We start from the raw sequence: 20,607 nt of genomic DNA, 5'->3' as shown, positions 1-20,607 counted from the left end.
CACAGCACCCTTAACACATTATATTTAATTGTAAATATTTAAATATAACATGCTGAATGATTTTAGCAAATAATATTAATAGTATAAATATTATTTTAATTGCCTTTTAAAATGTATGTTTATGGTCAATGTGGTAGACATTAATTGTATTAGGGTATAAATATCAGTATAAGAAAGTTCAAATACTTATTTATGTTGAGGAAATATAATTGATACTATCAAGCCCACATAATACTTTTGACACTTTCAATATTTTTAATTAGTTACACACAGTCTGATTTAGGTGGAAATTTTTAGAAATGTTTGAGATTAAAACGTAAGCAATAGGGTATGCATTGAAATTGTATGATAAAGTATGTAAACATTAAACAGGTTAATATGGACAACCAGTAATTATTCAAACTGCCCCTTGTATTATTACAGGTTACTGAGATATATGTCTATGTTTAATCATTTGATGTAAATAAATTGTTAGAGCCTGCAACAATTTCGTTTCTTGTTCAATTTCTGTACAACATTTGCTAAACAGTTGTTAAAGACACACTTTTTAAGAAGTGTGTTAAACATGTGTCTTTTTAGATACATCCTTTTAAAACAGATCATATGATAAAAACGCACTTATGAAATAAAAGACTAACTTATGCTTAAAAAAGACGCACATCAAAATAGAAAAACGCACTTTTGTGAGAAAAAACCCACATCTGTAAACCTTAAAACACACTTCTTAGATAAAAGACGCACTTCCTAAATAAAAGACGCACTTCTTAGAAAAAAAACACACATTTTGCTCACATCTACACTCAAAAGCGCACTTACAGATGAAGAAAACACACAAAAAACGCACTTCCTAAATAAAAGACGCACTTCTTAGATAAAAAACACACATTTTGCTCACATCTACACTCAAAAGCGCACTTACAGATTAAAAAAACACAAAAAAAACGCACTTTTTCACTAAAATAACGCACTTGAAAAGTAAAAACGCACAAAAAGCGCACTTAAATGCACTTTTGAACACTGAAAACGCACATATTAACAAAAAACACACAATTAACGCACTTTTAAGTGCGCTAAATGTGTGTTTTGGTAAAAAGTGCGTTTTTATTTGACAAGGGATGTATTTCATACTACACTACGCGACCCGTGATTTTTGCTGCAATTCTCGCATCACCGCATGTACATGTAACATATATGTATACATTTACATTATACATTGCAATAATAAAGCTTTTGTTGTTGTTGTATACAATGGGCGTATTAGCTAAAATACTCCCGTTCGACATGAATTTGATGAAGTAATGTCGGAAGCTTTAACGGCTCCAAATTAATATAACAGCGCAGAATGATCATGCAATAATTATTGAACATAACATGTAAACATTATTTAATTATATTCCAGGCCCGAATACACTACCACTTTTCAAATTCCATATTGTTGCCATATACATGTAGCACTGTCTAAATTGAAAGTTGCATACTGTTTCGTCATTGGTCTGTTATAAATACCTTGTTTATCTATACATGGTATTTGATTTAGACAAAACTAATAATTTGGTAATTTACGAGAAATATGATATAAGCTTTTTAAATACGCTCGTCCCACATTATGCACTGTACTCTTTACACTTCTGAAAAATGGCGTAGTCATATGGTTGTGTTAATGAAATTCTCAAGCATATTTACCGACATAAATGTTTAAGATTATTTTTTTCGTAAGTGAAGTTGTAATTATGTTGGATTATTTGATAATTGTGAACATTAGAAAAGCGTTATGTATACAGTTATCGATACAATTCGGTTTATATGCATGAATTGCTGAATCATCGATGTCACCGATATCCACTGCAATCACGGCGAATCACCGCAAAACTGAGGGGAATCAGGGCGAAGATTATCTTGCTCTCGCGCGACGGCAGAGTGACGAATCACGTGAAATCTCAAAAATCAAACTGTCCGCCTTGACTCCGCAAATTAGGCAACAATCACGGGTCACGTAGTGTATACATTGTATATACAGAAGCGAAGGAGTCATAAAAAAACTAAATTTAGTATTAACGACAAGCTTACATTTACATCAATTTTAACTTTAATCCTTTGCTTAAAACAACAAAGTTACAAAGATATGAACCTCCAATTTTGGTCATCCTTCTCTTTGTCAAAATTTATTAAAAACCACACTATTTTTTTTTAATTTGTGTATCAAATGCTAACCATTCTTACCTAAAACATGATTAAGGAAACCGAAATTTTGACGCAGCGAGTTATTTTATTCTTATGGAAGATTAAATTATGCATGACAAAAATACAATCGGAAATATTTTTACAATCTTTTGAGGCTTTAAAAAAGATTTTACTGTTAAATAAAATAACACGTCTGACTTGTCGTCATTAAAATCCAGAGTCTTAAAACAATAAAGTTGCAAGATACGGTAACTGCACGCACTTTGTAAAAAAATCTCAAATTCATTTGAACTCCACACTCATTCCATCACGCGAAACCCTTAAGGTGTCGCAATACAGAAGCGAAGGAGTCATAAAAAAACTCAATTTAGCATTAACAACATGCTTACATGTACATCAATTTTAACTTTAATCCTTTGCTTAAAAACAATAAAGTTACAAAGATTTGAACCTCCAATTTTGGTCATCCTTCTCTTTCTCAAAATTTATTAAAAACCACACTATTTTTTTTTAATTTGTGCATCAAATGCTAACCATTCTTACCTAAAACATGATTAAGGAAACCGAAATCTTTACGCAGCGAGTTATTTATTCTTATGGAAGATTAAATTATGCATGACAAAAATACAATCGGAAATATTTTTACAATCTTTTGATGCTTTAAAAAATATTTTACTGTTAAATAAAATAACACGTCTGACTTGTCGTCATTAAAATCCAGAGTTTTAATGAAATTACGTTACACGAGATACGCATTTCATACCAATGAGCAAAGGAGACATAAAGAACTAAATTTAGTATAAGCAACACGCTTACCTAAATTTAAACTTTAATCCAATTCTTAAAACAATATTATAAAGTTGCAAGACACAGTAACATGCACGAACTTCCATTTTCTGTGATTTTTTTGCGTTCCATTTCTCAAAATTTATTTACAACCACACTAATTCTTAATTACATTTGTATCATATGCTTAACATAACAAAGCCGTAATCCTGTCGCTGTAAGTTATTTTATTCCTATGAAAATTTAAATTATGCATGGCAAACACAAAATCCAAAATAATATTGGATTCTTTCTATGCTTAAAAACATATTTAACTGCACGACTGACTTGTAGTCATTAAAATCCAGAGTTTAAATGAAAATACGCCACACAAGATATAGCTGTATTCCATATCAATTCATGTGTGCTGAACAAAGGGGCAAATATACACTAGGCTTACAATGCTCAAACCAAAAGGTTCCAAATTGTTGCAAACAAATAAATTAAACATTCACATTTATCAATTATAATTACAAGCTATTTGTTTTTGTACTGCTATAAATTGTGGTGTGGTGAACCTATATGAGAATCAGGTGAACCACTGCCCTAATCAGAAATCAGTCTGAATTAATGTTACTCAGCTTTACATATTCTACTAATTATTAATTAAATAAAAATATTAAATCTTGACAGAACTTTGTCAAGTTGACGATGCTTATAATTTGAGAAGTTAATGATTTATAACATCGAGGGGGGTATTCCAGACGTTAAACATTGCATCATTACATGGAAAAACAGCTGCACAACTGTATGCGAAAAGGTAAAACAGTATATTCTATCGAGAACTAACTTGCATAGCAACGTCCGAAATGTGCAAACTCCGACATCTAATCGATATTAATAAATTCAAGATATAACGTTAACTGAACTGTTATACAGAAATCAAACTATAAAACTTGTGTTTTGATAAAAAAAAATAAGCAAAGCAAACCAAAAAAAATTACCCTTTTAACGGCAAAACGATTAATTTATCCAATATTCAACACATGTATTTCCATTCAAATTATGCCCTTGAACTTTAACGGTTGATTGTCGTTTCGTGCCAATACCAGTTCGTGCCACTAATAGTTGTGTTGTTTATTTTTAAAGGTAAGTTTCGTGAGAAATAAATGTGTTTGAAAACTTTCTCACATGGTAATGGTATATAAAATTCAACTCATCGGACAAATTTAAGAACACAATGACACTTACCAAGTTTTCTGAACAACCGTACACAGCGCAAAATGCGGGATCCGCGTGATGTCTATTTCCATATCCACGGGTGTGTTTATGTCAAATGCTAGTGGTTTTCAATAGATCGTATACTTATCTAAAAAACGGCGAAGTAGCGTTCACTTTAACTATTTTGATGATGTTATTTTGTAAATACTTTCTCGCGTTCTTTTCGAACGTTCATTGGCAGCCATATTGAATGTTGGTTGTATACTTCCGAAATAATGTGTTTTAATGACTCTCAAAAATGTTTTTAGTGCAGAAATTGTAGTTTTAAGTATCGATTTCTCGGATTTATTTTATATATTTTGTTAACTTATTTGCGTTTAAATTTGATTGTTTGTTGTTTACTTGCGAACTATTTTTCATGTGTACGCTAGTGGATATGTAATCAGGTTACCATATTTACATTAATGAAATTTAACTGTTGTTTGTTTTTGTTTGTTTTGTTAATATTTTCTAAACGGGTTCAGCTATGTATGTTAAACGCAATATGAATTTATTTATTAATTTGGGAATAAAATCGCAATATGTATTAATTAAAATCAAATTTGAAGTGTCTATCGCGTGAATTGTCTCCTTGAGTTGAATTGTGTTTGGGTTGCTATTAACGCTATTAACGCTTCCGGCGAGAACTCATTTTATAGCGATTGCGCAATAAAAAACACCACTTTTTCGTAATTTTATCAAAAACTGGACTTTTCCCAGATATGACGAATACGCCATCGTGTAGATCGAGTTCTGGTCCATATACATGTCAAATTTCAGCAAAAGTTACAGACCAGTTTTCAAGACTCCCAAATCGCTGCTATACGCTGGAGCTTAACGAATTTTAGCCCCCTTTATCATTCGTTCGATTGAACGTCATCAATGATGACGTCCAATACAGCACTCATTCCATATGTTTGCGTCAATAAAAAGTATATACCTGCTATCTCCGTACTAGAGTTGCGACACCTTAAGGGTTTCGCGGGATGGAATGAGTGGGAACTAAAAAAATGTGGGTTCGAAAATTTTGGGTAAGAAAATGTGGGAACACAAATTTTGGGTACTAAACAAATGTGGGTACGAACATTTTGGTTACGAAAAAAAAATGTGGGTACGAAAATTGTGGGTACAATGGGTCAATGTTAAGGTTTTAGCATGGCGGACGCTGGACGGCGAAAAGACACGATACGACACGATGAGCTGCCTATGACAATACCTCAGGTATTCTCCGAAAACAGCCGAGCGCATATGCATAAGTCAGTGAGTAATACTCAACAAGACTATTGTCAAGCAAATTTGTCCCCTAACGGCTCAACCATTGACAGAATTTATTTTATTTTATTATTTATTGCCATTGAAACCAGAATTTTTGACGTAGGAACAAAATGAAATCACGTGCATAATGTCCTTACTGCCATCTATCCATGTTTCAAGTTTCATGAAAAAATATTAAGAACTTTTAAAGTTATCGCAGGATTCAGAAAAGTGTGACAGACTGACTGACTGACTGACGGACACACAGAGCACAAACCATAAATCCCCTCCGGTGAAACCGGTAGTGGACTAATAAAAGCTAGGCACGGCATATAAAATCAGAACCACTGGGTCGAATCTGCTGAAACTTGGCCACATTATAGATTATAGTCCAAACAAGCTACAGAATGAGCGTTTTTGGACCTGGCAGCGTAAAACATTAACCAATAATGGACAGCACAAAATGGGTCATTTTGTACAAAAAATGTTAACTTTGAGTGGCATTTAATGACCTTTAGACATCAGAAAGTTGCAAATTTTTAATATTCTGCACACTTCACTTGTTTTTTTTTACAAATTTAGAAGCATTTATGCTTGGGATGTATATAAACCATGTTATTCAGAGTCAAATTTGGCAAAAAATCACAATACAATCCCAAAAATGGCTAAGCAGCAATGCCCCTTTAACATTATTCCTTATATTTAATTGTATTGTTTAAAAAGATAACTGTGTATATTTAATCATAATGGCTCTGTATATCACACATGATAGGGCACTGCTGGGGCTTGAACCCAGAACTCATCTCACATTGTAAGATGCGTTTTTCAATTAAACTACAATGACTGTATCTTGTGAAGTGGAGCCAACATACACCCACATACCGGTAAGTGAAAAAATCATTCTGTCCATATATATGTACTGGGCGTTAGTGAAAGTGAAAGTCTTTTTCCAGGTTTTCCCTGATTTCCAGGTTGGCTGGAAACCATGTTTAACTATGATAAAATGTTCTTTAGATGCCATGTGTATTAATATATAGGTCTATTTTTCTGAGATATTAATGAAAATGCCTTTGGGTATGTGGCGAATATTTAAAAAATCTGCAACTTGATATATGGTGCTAGCACGGTAAAATTGTATGAGCCCAAATTATAATAGATGAATGCGTATTATGCTTCTCTGCTTATACTATGACGACATGTTCATACAATGTCATTTTTATTATTATACATGTATATGCCAAATTTAATGAAAAAGACTTGAAAATGTGTATCGCAAGATACCAAGTACGAAAAAAATCAGCATTTTTATGTAGCGTCATCACACGGTAAAATTATTTGTGCCCAAAATAATAATAGATGAATGCATATAAGGCTTCAATGTTGCTTATACTATGACTACTGGTTCATACGATGCCATTTTTATAAATATCTATGCCAAATTTAATGAAATAGACATGAAAATGTGTGTCGCCAGGTACCAAGTAAGAAAAAAATCAGCATTTTTATCTAGGGTCTTTACACGGTTAAATTATTTGTGCACAAATAATAATAGATGAATGCATATTAGGCTTCAATGTTGCTTATACTATGACTACTGGTTCATACAATGCCATTTTTATAAATATCTATGCCAAATTTAATGAAATAGACTTGAAAATGTGTGTCGCCAGGTACCAAATAAGAAAAAAATCAGCATTTTTATATAGGGTCTTCACACAGTAAAATTATTTGTGCCCAAGTAATAATAGATGAATGCATATTAGGCTTCAATGTTGCTTATACTATGACTACTGGTTCATACGATGCCAATTTTATTAATATCTATGCCAAATTTAATGAAATAGACTTGAAAATGTGTGTAGCCAGGTACCAAGTAAGAAAAAAAATCAGCATTTTTATGTAGGGTCTTCACACAGTAAAATTATTTGTGCCCAAATAAGAATAGATGAATGCATATTAGGCTTCAATGTTGCTTATACTATGACTAATGGTTCATACGATACCATTTTTATAAATATCTATGCCAAATTTAATGAAATAGACTTGAAAATGTGATTCGCCAGTTACCAAGAAAGAAAAAAATCCGCATTTTTATGTAGGGTCTTCACACGGTAAAATTATTTGTTCCCAAATAATAATAGATGAATGCATATTAGGCTTCAATGTTGCTTATACTATGACGATATGTTCATACAATGCCATTTTTAAAAATATCTATGCCAAATTTAATGAAATAGAATTAAAATGTGTGTCGCCAGGTACCAAGTAAGAAAAAAATCAGCATTTTTATGTAGGGTCTTCACATGGTGAAATTATTTGTGCCAAAAATAATAACAGATGAATGCATATTAGGCTTCAATGTTGCTTATACTATGACTACTGGTTCATACAATGCCATTTTTAAAAATATCTATGCCAAATTTAATGAAATAGACTTGAAAATGTGTGTCGCCAGGTACCAAGTAAGAAAAAATCAGCATTTTTATGTAGGGTCTTCACACGGTAAAATTATTTGTGCCCAAATAATAATAGATGAATGCATATTAGGCTTCAATGCTGCTTATACTATGACTACTGGTTCATACGATGCCAGTTTTATAAATATCTATGCCAAATTTAATGAAATAGACTTGAAAATGTGTGTCGCCAGGTACCAAATAAGAAAAAAATCAGCATTTTTATGTAGGATCTTCACACGGTAAAATTGTTTGTGCCCAAATAATAATACATGTAGATGAATGCATATTAGGCTTCAATGTTGCTTATACTATGACTACTGGTTCATACGATGCCATTTTTTAAAATATCTATGCCAAATTTAATGAAAAAGACTTGAAAATGTGTGTCGCCAGGTACCAAGTAAGAAAAAAAACATCATTTTTATGTAGGGTCTTCACACAGTAAAATTATTTGTGCCCAATTAATAATAGATGAATGCATATTAGGCTTCAATGTTGCTTATACTATGACAACTGGTTCATACGATGCCAATTTTATAAATATCTATGCCATATTTAATGAAATAGACTTGAAAATGTGTGTCGCCAGGTACCAAGTAAGAAAAAAATCAGCATTTTTATGTAGGGTCTTCACACAGTAAAATTATTTGTGCCCAAATAATAATAGATAAATGCATATTAGGCTTCAATGCAGGGTTGGCATATTGACCGGTCAATTGAGTATTGACCGGGCCGGCGGTCAATACCTGGTTAAAACCGGTCAATACTGGTCATTACTGGTCGATTGACAATTGTAGCATTTAAACATTACAAAGGAGCCATTTTATATAAAATCAATAATTATTCTGTAATTGATAAACTTTTTTCTGAGTTATTTATTTTTAAAAAAATCTTTAAAGCTGTAAAAAGTTACTTCTTAATTATTTATGGAAACAGCCTCAAATACATAAGGACTAAGGCAATATCTTTATCTCAGTGTATCACATCTGTTACTAATTAGCCAGATTTTACATAAATTCCAGGTTGATAAACACAACAAGGTAAAGGTACCTTGTAGTCGGTGAGATATAATAATAATACAGTTAGTAAGGCTCGTACCCTGGGTACGGTAAATATACTAAAACGTACGCGGGAATTTTAACACTAAATCGGTTGTTGTCGGCTATTTGTAAAAATTAATTATGTTTACATTTATGTAAATTTTCTGTTAAATGGCATTTATATTATCAAAACTCATTGTTAAAATCAATAATGGGATTTAATTTTAAATCTTAAATTGTTTAAAGTCGCATCATTGTATGACGTCGTCAAGTATAATATTTTCCGCGACATCGCACGTTCACTTTTTACCGTCATAGAGTTTTTAAAAGAAACATTATTTGGTTACCAAGGTCTGTTAAATGGGGAACACCATATTCGGTATTTATATTATGTTTTAACAATTAATTAATGCTGTGTAATAAATATTGTTTAAGATATTTCGATATTTATTGAAAATGTTTCAAAATGTTATTTATGAAACCTCTTATTCTAATGAGTGTATGCTATTATATTATACTTTGAAAAGCATATCTGTTGTACTATAATCTTATTATTCATTTATTACTGTTAATTTCATTTATTGTAGAGAATCGTCAATGTTACATCTAGTCGCCAATGCTTGTCGTCAGTGTTAGTCGTAAATGCTTGTGATCATTGTCGTCGATGTTAGTCGTCAATCCTTATCGTCATTATACATGAAGGAAATAAAAGCAGAAACAGAGACGTATTCTTGATTACTTGCTTATTCCTACGGCGTCCTCTCAACACTCATACTAAAAAGCATGTTGATGCAGATTTTTTAAAAGAGAAGTTTGTTTAAGGTAAACAATATTGTTTTACGTTAATCGGTAGCATGTTTAACGACATCGGATTTTTGGCGGATATACAACTCGGATACAATCTAATATTTGCGGGTTTGTTTAAGTTTATTTACCGTACCCAGGGTACATGTAAGTAAAATTAAGAGTACCCGGGGTACATGTACCGGTAAGTAGTACCCGAGCCGAGAATGACCAATCGAGCCTTAGTAAGTGAGTGATGGTGTATGGGATAACATGCACTGAGGGTGTATATTTTTCACGAACAAGTCAATTGAAGGTGTTAGAGATGCATTGATCCATAAGATTTAAAAGGGTAATTAACCACGGGCTTATTAAAATTAAAATGATGACATTACATTGTACCGGCTGTTTATTGTTGTATACTGTAAGCTTGCAATATTTTAAATAATGTAAACAACTTACCTTGTATTAAGTTGGCACATTGTTGTCAGGTGTAGAAACTTTTTATACTTATTTCTGTTTAGTTGCACTGGCTGAACCAAAAGAATTATGTAGTCGTTTCTAAATAATCACGAAACAACCTACTAATGCATATATGCTTGCCAGTAACTGAGTTTGTGCATTTCCATTCATTATATTATCGGCCTTGGCAAACAGCGTAGAATCAGATGAGACGCCGTGTGATGTCTGCTATTTCCATATCCACGGGTGTTTTTATGTCAAATGTTACGGTTTTTCAATAGATCGTATACTTATCTACAAAACAGCGAATTAGCGTTCACTTTACATCATTTTTAATTATGTTATTTTGTTAGTACTTTCTCGCGTTTTTTTCGAACCTGTATTGGCAGCCATTGGTCGACGCCGTCTGCTATTTCGAACGATGAAGATTTCCATATCCACTGGCGTTTTTTTATGTCAAATGTTAGTGTTTTCCAATAGATCGTATACTTATCTACAAAACAGCGAATTAGCGTTCACTTTACATCATTTCTGATGATCTTATTTTGTAAATAATTTCTGAGCGTTAATTCCTACGTTGCTATGTCGTCAGCCATTTTGACGGTTGGTTTGTTTACTTTCGGTTTCCACTACAAACGAAATTAATTGATTTGCTGCTTGCGTTTATTTATTGATTAAATAATAAATTATTAAACCCTAATAATGTAATTGTCTGAATATCATTTATATTCAAGATATTATCGGATAAATAGAATACCATTCTAATACCAGTGTGTACTTACATTTATCTCAGAAAGCCTAGCCGTGTAAACCTTTCTTTAACTCGTCGCACTCAATACGTTGAATAACACATAGATTTATGTCATGTTCATTAAAAAACCACAATGTGCACAAAAGACATGCATGTGTACTACCGATTGATATTCAAACACAATTATTACGCCTTTGTTTATCGATTAAACGCCTAACTGAATTAATAACGCGTAACGTCAGTTTCTTTGTTTCGTAGCAAGATGGAAGCTAGCCTAAGCGCTTTTCATGACGTCACGCGCGCGTGCCCTTTCCCATAAAAGTATTTAAACGCAAAATACTCGAAAACTTGATTTTTCCCAGGTATAACGCCTACGCCAACAGGTAGATCGCATTCTTGTCCATATACATGTCAAATTTCAGCAAACGTGTTCGGCCAGTTTTCAAGGCGCCCAAATCGCGACTATATGCACCAACTTAACGAAACTTAGCCCCCTTTATCATTCGTTCGAATGAACGTCATCAATGATGACGTCCAATACATCACTCATTCCATACTAGAGTTGCGACACCTTAAGGGTTTCGCGGGATGGAATGAGTGGAGAGTTCAAATCAAATTGAAAATCGATTATTTCAAAATAAAAAATTGGTACGAAAAAATATGTGGGCAGTGGGTAGGAAAAAAAAAAGGGTACGAACAAAATAAAGGTACGAAAAACTATTTGGGTACGAAAAAAATGGGTACGAATAAAAAATTAGGTACGAACAAATTTGTGTACGTAAAAAATTTGAGTACGACATATGGGTACGAAAAAATTTGGGTATGAACAAATTTGTGTACGAAGAAATAATGGGTACGAACATAATATGGGCAGGAAAAAAAACTAATTTGGTTACGAAAACAAATTAGAGTACGAAAAAATAAAGGAAACAAACAAATTAGGGTACGAAAATTTTTTGGGTACGAAAAAAATTTGTACAAATAAAAATTTGGGTACGAAACAAATTTGGGTACTAAAAAAATGGGTACGATTTTTTTTATTTGGGTACGAAAAAAATGGGTATGAAAAAAAAATTGGGTACGAACAAATTTGGGTACGAAAAAGATTGGTACGGGAAAAAAAATGGGTACGAACAAATTTTGGTACGAAAAACATACGGGTACGAAAAAAATGGGTACGAAAAAAAAATTGGGTACGAAAACAATTGGGAACAAAAAACATTTGGGTACGAAATAATGGGTACGAAAAAAAAAATTGTTACGAAAAAAAATTGGTACGAACAAAAATTTAGGTACGAAAAAAATGGGTACGAAAAAAATTGGGCACGAAAAAAAAGGGGTACGAAAAAAATTGGGTACGAAAAATTTGGATACGAAAAACATTTGGGTACGAAACTAATGGGTACGAATTTTTTTTTAGGTACGAACAAATTTGGGTACGAAAAACATTTGGGTACGACAAAAATGATTACGAAAATCGAAAAATTGGGGTATGAAAAATCTAATTTGAATTGTCTAGCCCGTGAATTGTCTCCTGGGGGTGAATTGTCTTGGGGTTGCTATTAAGGCTACATGTACTTCCGGCCAAGCCACGTGTTTATAGCGATTGCGCACTAAAAAACACCACTTTTTCGTGATTTTATTCAAAAATTAGATTTTTCCCAGTAATAACGAATACGCCAACAGGTAGATCGCGTTATATGTACAGTTAATGGAAAATTTCATAGGGCCATACATTGTAACTCTGTGAAAAATCATCAGAACCGGCTGATAATATGCATGTCTCCTCTTGGTAGTGAAGCTTCCCATTAAGTTAAATTGAATTCCAGTCATTAGTTGCTGAGAAATAGCCCGGACAAAAATTATGCACGGACGGCAGTGCTCACTCTGGCCTTCAGAAAATAATAGCCATATTTTTTTTCCTTAAAAAAATAATAGCCAAAACATATGCGGACTTTTCCGCAAAACGGTACTGAAGGCAAAAAGAAAGAAAAAACCATGAATCTCATTTTATCTATGTTTTATTAAATGTATATCTATTGATTTAAGTTATAATATATATATATACTCAAAAACAAGCATAATATCAGTGTGTCATTTTCTTATAAAATATTATCATGGCTTTACAATAAAGAATACAATCAATGTTGTGGGTGTGACTTAACAAACCAGATCTCAGCTACAGTTACATACACATAAGAAATAAGGGCAGAGGCCCCAACCCACCCAGAGCACTAATTATACTATTTTTTATAGTTTTTCCAATTGCAATTTTTGGTGAATACTCGAAATATTATAAACCACACCTTCCGTATCACCGCATGTGTATTCGTCATTCTATTTTTGCTGTTATGAACTTCGAAAATAAATCATAATGGACGAAAAAAATACAGTATCCGAAAACGGTAATCCGAAAAATTGTACGCGTTTTGCACATGAAATATGCATAATATAAAATATAAATATGCATAATCTAAAATGTGCATATCGTTCGACTACTTTATCTCTTTGTACGGCGTTTGCCATCGGCCGCAATATTGTAGGCAGAGACCAATATCAATTGTAAATGATTTATTCCAAAAATAACACTTTCGCAATGCCGATCATGTTTACATCAATTAACGTCACAGTGCGTGAGTTAAAATACACCACCTTAGTGTAATTCCAAACACGTGTTTCGTTAAAATTAGCTGACCATGGCATATGCCGGGTCCCTTTGAATTGGGAAAACCAGGTTACCTGGTTAAAAATTGGAATCATTATGTTAAAGCAGACGACAAACAGCGGTAATTACGGGGATAATTAGTTGATGGCGATTAAATAATTATTTCATCAAGCAATGTTCAACGTAATCTAATTGCAGAAAAAACGGCGTGCAAAACAAAACCAGCCAACAATATTAGCGGCGATTTTCAATAATGACGATTAAATAATAATTGGCGAAAAATTAACAAAGATCTAACAGTAACCGATAATTGGTAAAGCACAGGGAGATTAAAGACGTTTTTTTCGAAATATATCACTGCTGTCGGACACTGATTGAGAAAAATGCTCTAGGCCACAATGTCGCAGAAGTTATTGACGCGTGTATAACAATACACAGGGTCGAGTGTGTACACAGGTAATCTCGTTATCGATTTTTCCTGCTTGATGGCCCAATTTGCAAGCGTTTCGCAATCGCGGGACAACATTTAGTGGCAATTTGTTTTTTATGTAGGCGGATAAAATAATCGCCATTTTTTCTAGACAATTTTAAGAAATAATAGCCAGTTGGATAAAATAATCGCCATTGGCGATAATGTCTGGCAGCAGCGTGAGCACTGGGACGGACAGACGAAGCGGCGACTATATGCTACCCCCTTAAAAAATTTGGGGAGAGCATAATAAAAAAGTTGTGGCAATTTAAAGGTGGTACGCAAACTTTAAAATAGATTTATCAATTATATGCTTATTCTTAGTGAAAAAAAGGCCATAATTGTTACAAAATGCTTGATACAGTTATCTGCTTTTGTTTATACATTGGGGTCATGTTGGTTAAGAAGCAAAATACATGTATGAAAGCAATATGTCAATGGACATAGGAAATATATTCGAGGTGGTACGCAAACATTCCAATGCGCGCACCTACGCCGGGGTGAGTAGGATAGCTACACTATATATATTTCATATAGAATAGTCGAGCTAAAAAGTAAATATACTATAAACAACAAGCTTACCTCAATCACAATTTTAATGCAATGCAGTTAAACAATAAAGTTACAATGATATGCCAGGGATTGAAACTAACTTTTTACTATTGTGGGCAACCATCTTTAGTATTTTGGTTGCCCAGATAAAGAATAACGAGCCCAGAAATATGAACATGTGAATATTATTATACATTTTTTAAATAAAATAATAGATAATTATATACATTTGCTGACAATACACATGTTCAATGCATGATGTATTATTATGAGCCTGAATTGAATCATGTCCTATTCCTATATAATGAATGTTATTTAACTAGTATTGATCCATGGTGATCAATTGTTTTTCAATTTTTATTGCACTGAATTGTTTTAAGATTTAAAAAAAAACAAGTTTACCAACTTTTGAAATTGAGTTGCCCAGGCCAAAATCTACTTGCCCCGGGCTCATGGGAAACCACTTATTTCCATCCCTGTATGCTCTTCATTTTCTGTTCTTCCATCCCATTCTCAAAATTAATTTTAAAGCACAATATTTTTTAATAACATTTGTATGAATTACTAACCATTATCACCCAAAACACAATTTTACAACGCTGTAATCGTGTCGTAGAGATTTAGTTTACTATTATCAGTGTTCTCTTTAAATACCGGCAGCCAGCGATTCTGCCCGTTACATTTACTCTTACATTTACATGACGGCTTTTTTTCCCAAATATATCAAGTAAATGTCATAAATGCTTTTGTTTTACTGCATAGTTGCCGGCCATATAACTGGTACTCAATTTTCTGGAAAACACTGAATTATGCATGAAAAACACACAATACTTAAAATCTTAGATTCGTTTTTAAAATAAATTGACACTTATAGCTTGTCGCCATTAAAATCCAAAGATTCAAATAATTTTCCACGAGGTACGTCAACAATTGCGTAATCAAATGAATGAAAAATAAAAGTAAACAAAGCCGGATTTTACATAAATTCCAGTTTGATAAACACAACAAGGTAAAGGTACCTTGTAGTCGGTGAGATATAATAATAATACAGTTAGTAAGGCTCGTACCCTGGGTACGGTAAATATACTAAAACGTACCCGGGAATTTTAACACTAAATCTGTTGTTGTCGGGTATTTTGTAAAAATTAATTATGTTTACATTTATGTCAATTTTCTGTTCAATGGCATTTATATTATCAAAACTCATTGTTAAAATCAATGATGTGATTTAATTTTAAATCTTAAATTGTTTAAAGTCGCGTCATTGTATGACGTCGTCAAGTATAATATTTTCCGCGACATCGCACGCTCACTTTTTACCGTCATAGATTTTTTTAAAGAAACATTATTTGGTTTGCAAGGTCCGTTAAATGGGGAATGGTTAAATGGTATTTATATTATGTTTTAACAATTAATTCATGCTGTGTAATAAATATTGAATAAGATATTTCGATATTGATTGAACATGTTTCAAATTGTTATTTATGAACCTCTTATTCTAATGAGTGTATGCTATTATATTATACTTTGAAAAGCATATCTGTTGTACTATAATCTTATTATTCATTTTTTATTGTTAATTTCATTTATTGTAGAGAATCGTCAATGTTACATCTAGTTGCCAATGCTTGTCGTTAGTGTTAGTTTTCTATGCTTGTTATCATTGTTGTCAATTTTAGTCGTCAATCCTTATCGTCATTATACATGAAGGAAATAAAAGCAGAAACAGAGACGTATTCTTGATTACTTGATTATTCCTACGGCGTCCTCTCAACACTCATACTAAAAAGCATGTTGATGCAGATTTTTTAAAAGAGAAGTTTCTTTAAGGTAAACAATATTGTTTTACGTTAATCGGTAGCATGTTTAACAATATCGGGTTTTGGGCGGATATACAACTCGGATACAATCTAATATTTGCGGGTATGTTTAAGTTTATTTACCGTACCCGGGGTACATGTAAGTAAAGTTAAGAGTACCCGGGGTACATGTACTGGTAAGTAGTACCCGAGCCGAGAATGACCAATCGAGCCTTAGTAAGTGAGTGATGGTGTATGGGATAACATGCACTGAGGGTGTATATTTTTCATGAACAAGTCAATTGAAGGTGTTAGAGATGCATTGATCCATAAGATTAAAAAGGGTAATTAACCACGGGCTTATTAAAATTAAAATGATGACATTACATTGTACCAGCTGTTTATTGTTGCAATATTTTAAATAATGTAAACAACTTACCTTGTATTAAGTTGGCACATTGTTGTCAGGTGTAGAAACTTTTTATACTTATTTCTCTTAAGTTGCACTGGCTGAACCAAAAGAATTATGTAGTCGTTTCTAAATAATCACGAAACAACCTACTAATGCATATATGCTTGCCAGTTACTGAGTTTGTGCATTTCCATTCATTATAGTATCGGCCTTGGCAAACAGCGTAGAATCAGATGAGACGCTGTGTGGTGTCTGCTATTTCGTTACGCTGAAGATTTCCATATCGGATTATCCGCGGGTGTTTTTATGTCAAATGTTATGGTTTTTCAATAGATCGTATACTTATCGTCAAAACAGCGAATTAGCGTTCACTTTATATCATTTCTGATGATCTTATTTTGTAAATATTTTCTGAGTGTTAATTCCTACGTTGCTATGTCGTCAGCCATTTTGACGGTTGCTTTGTTTACTTTCGGTTTCCACTATAAACGAAATTAATTGATTTGCTGCTCGCGTTTATTTATTGATTAAATAATAAATTATTAAACCCTAATAATATAATTGTCTCAATATCATTTATATTCAAGATATTATCGGATAAATAGAATACCATTCTAATACCAGTGTGTACTTACATTTATCTCGGAAAGCCTAGCCGTGTAAACCTCTTCAACTCGTCGCACACAATACGTTGAATAACACATAGATTTATGTCATGTTTATTAAAAAACCACACTGTGCACAAAAGACATGCATGTGTACTTCCGATTGATATTCAAACACAATTATTACGTCTTTGTTTATCGATTAAACGCCTAACTTTATATTAAATTAATAACGCGTAACGTCAGTTTCTTTGTTTCGTAGCCAGATGGAAGCTAGCCTAAGCGCCTTTCATGACGTCATGCGCGCGTGCTCTTTCCCATAAAAATATTTAAACGCAAAATACTCGAAAACTTGATTTTTCCCAGGTATAACGCCTACGCCAACAGGTAGATCGCATTCTTGTCCATATACATGTCAAATTTCAGCAAACGTGCTCGGCCAGTATTCAAGCGCCACAAATCGCGACTATATGCGCCAGCTTAACGAAACTTAGCCCCCTTTATCATTCGTTCGAATGAACGTCATCAATGATGACGTCCAATACATCACTCATTCCATATAGAGTTGCGACACCTTAAGGGTTTCGCGTGATGGAATGAGTGGAGAGATGAAATCAAATTGAAAATCGATTATTTCTATAAAAAAATGGTACGAAAAAATATGTGGGTAGGAAAAAAAAACAAATTTGGGTACGAAAACAAATTTGAGTACGATAAAAAGGGTACAAACAAAATAAGGGAACGAAAAAACTATTTTGGTACGAAAAAAATGGGTACAAATAAAAAATAAGGTACGAAAAAATTTGTGTACGAAAAAAAAATGAGTACGAACAAATGGGTACGAAGAAATTTGGGTACGAACAAATTTGTGTACGAAAAAATTGGGTACAAAAAAATGTGGGTACGAAAAAAAAATTGGTTATAAAAAAATTAGGGTACGAAAAACTATTTGGGTACGAAAAAAAAGGTTCAAATAAAAATTTGGGTACAAAAAAAATTGGGAACAAAACGAATTTGGGTACGAAAAAAATTTGAGTACGAACAAATGGGTTCAAAGAAATTTGGGTTCTAACAAATTTGTGTAAAAAAAAATTGGGTACGAAAAAAAATTTGGTTATGAAAACCTATAGGGAACGAAAAAATTAGGGTACAAAAAACTATTTGGGTACGAAAAAAAAAGGGTACATATATAAATTTGGGTACAAAAAAAATTGGGTACGAAACAAATTTTTGCACCGACGGACAGACGAAGCGGCGACTATATGCTCCCCCTAAAAAATTTGGGGGGGAGCATAATAAACAAGTTATGGCAATTTAAAGGTGGTACGCAAACTTAATAATACATTTATCAATTATATGCTTATTCTAAGTGAAAAAAAGGCCATAATTGTTACAAAATGCTTGATACAGTTATCTGCTCTTGTTTATACATTGGGGTCATGTTGGTTAATAAGCAAAATACATGGTGTATGAACGCAATATGTCAAGTGACATAAAAAATATTTGAGGTCATATGCAAACTTTAACATAGATTTATCAATAATATGCATATTATTCTTAGTGAAAAAGGGCCTAATTCTGTTAAAATGCTTGATACAGTAAATGAGTTGTCTGCTCTTGTTTATAGATTGGGGTTATGTCGGTAATGAAGTATGCAAAATATAAAAGCAATATGTCAATGGACATAGGAAATATATTTGAGGTGGTACGCAAACATTCCAATGCGCACGCCGACGCCGGGTTGAGTAGGATAGCTCGACTATATATATTTCATATATAACAGTCAAGCTAAAATGTAAATATACCATAAACAACAGGCTAACCTCAATCACAACTTTAATGCAATGCTTATAACAATAGAGAAACAATGATATGCCAGGGATTGAAACTAACTGTTTACTATTGTGGGCAACCATCTTTAGTATTTTGGTTGCCCAGATAAAGAATAACGAGCCCAGAAATATGAACATGTGAATATTATACATTCTTTTAATAAAATAATAGATAATTAAATACATTTGCTGACAACACATGTTCAATGCATGATGTTTTATTATGAGCCTGAATTGAATCATGTCCTATTCCTAAATAATGAATGTTATTTAACTAGTATTGATCCATGGTGATCAATTGTTTTTCAATTTTTATTGCAGTGAATTGTTTTAAGCTTTAAAAAAAAGAAGTTTACCAACTTTTGAAATTGAGTTGCCCAGGCCAAAATCTACTTGTCCCGGGTTCACGGTAAACCACTTATTTCCATCCCTGTATGCTCTTCATTTTCTGTTCTTCCATCCCATTCTCAAAATTAAATTTAAAGCCGATATTTTTTAATAACATTAGTATGAATTACTAACCATTATCACCCAAAAAACAATTTTACAAAGCTGTAATCCCGTCGTAGAGATTTAGTTTACTATTATCAGTGTTCTCTTTAAATACCGGCTGCTAGCGATCTTGCCGGTTACATTAACTCTTGATGCCGGCTACTTTTCCCAAATATATCAAGTAAATGTCACAAATGCTTTGGTTTTACTGCATAGTTGCCGGCCATATAACTGGCTACTCAAATTTTTCTGGAAAACACTGAACTATGCATGACAAACACACAAAAATTAAATACATCTTAGATTCATTGTAAAAAATAAATTGACACTTCCAGCTTGTCGCCATTAAAATCCAAAGATTCAAATAATTTTCCACGAGATACGTCAACAATTGCGTAATCAAATGAATGAAAAATAAAAGTAAAGAAAGCCGGATTTTACATAAATTTCAGGTTGAAACACAACAAGGTAAAGGTAGTCGGTGAGATATAATAATAATACAGTTAGTAAGGCTCGTACCCTGGGTACGATAAATATACTAAAACATACCCGGGAATTTTAACACTAAATCGGTTGTTGTCGGCTATTTTGTAAAAATTAATTATGTTTACATTTATGTCAATTTTCTGTTAAATGGCATTTATACAATGTATTATCAAAACTCATTTTTACAATCATTAATGTGATTCAATTTAAAATCTTAAATTGTTTAAAGTCGCGTCATTGTATGACGTTGTCAAGTATATTTTCCGCGATGTCGCACGTTCACTTTTTACCGTCATAGATTTTTTTAAAGAAACATTTTTTGGTTTGCGAGGTCCGTTAA

The 20,607-nt window shown here is 32.8% G+C and overlaps 1 protein-coding gene and 1 long non-coding RNA gene across 3 annotated transcripts in view; one reads left to right on the top strand and one right to left on the bottom strand.

Moving 5' to 3' along the window:
- The window catches only part of LOC127833749 (nephrin-like), a 199,568-nt gene that overhangs the window by 113,538 nt on the left and 65,423 nt on the right, over positions 1 to 20,607 (bottom strand). The window lies entirely within an intron of this gene.
- The window catches only part of LOC127833758 (uncharacterized), a 178,448-nt gene that overhangs the window by 115,216 nt on the left and 42,625 nt on the right, over positions 1 to 20,607 (top strand). The window lies entirely within an intron of this gene.

Source organism: Dreissena polymorpha, chromosome 6, assembly GCF_020536995.1.
Source record: "Dreissena polymorpha isolate Duluth1 chromosome 6, UMN_Dpol_1.0, whole genome shotgun sequence".
In the NCBI taxonomy this organism is placed as follows: domain Eukaryota; kingdom Metazoa; phylum Mollusca; class Bivalvia; order Myida; family Dreissenidae; genus Dreissena; species Dreissena polymorpha.
Note: the sequence above shows the minus strand (reverse complement) of the source record. Positions and strands in the feature narration are given on the sequence as shown.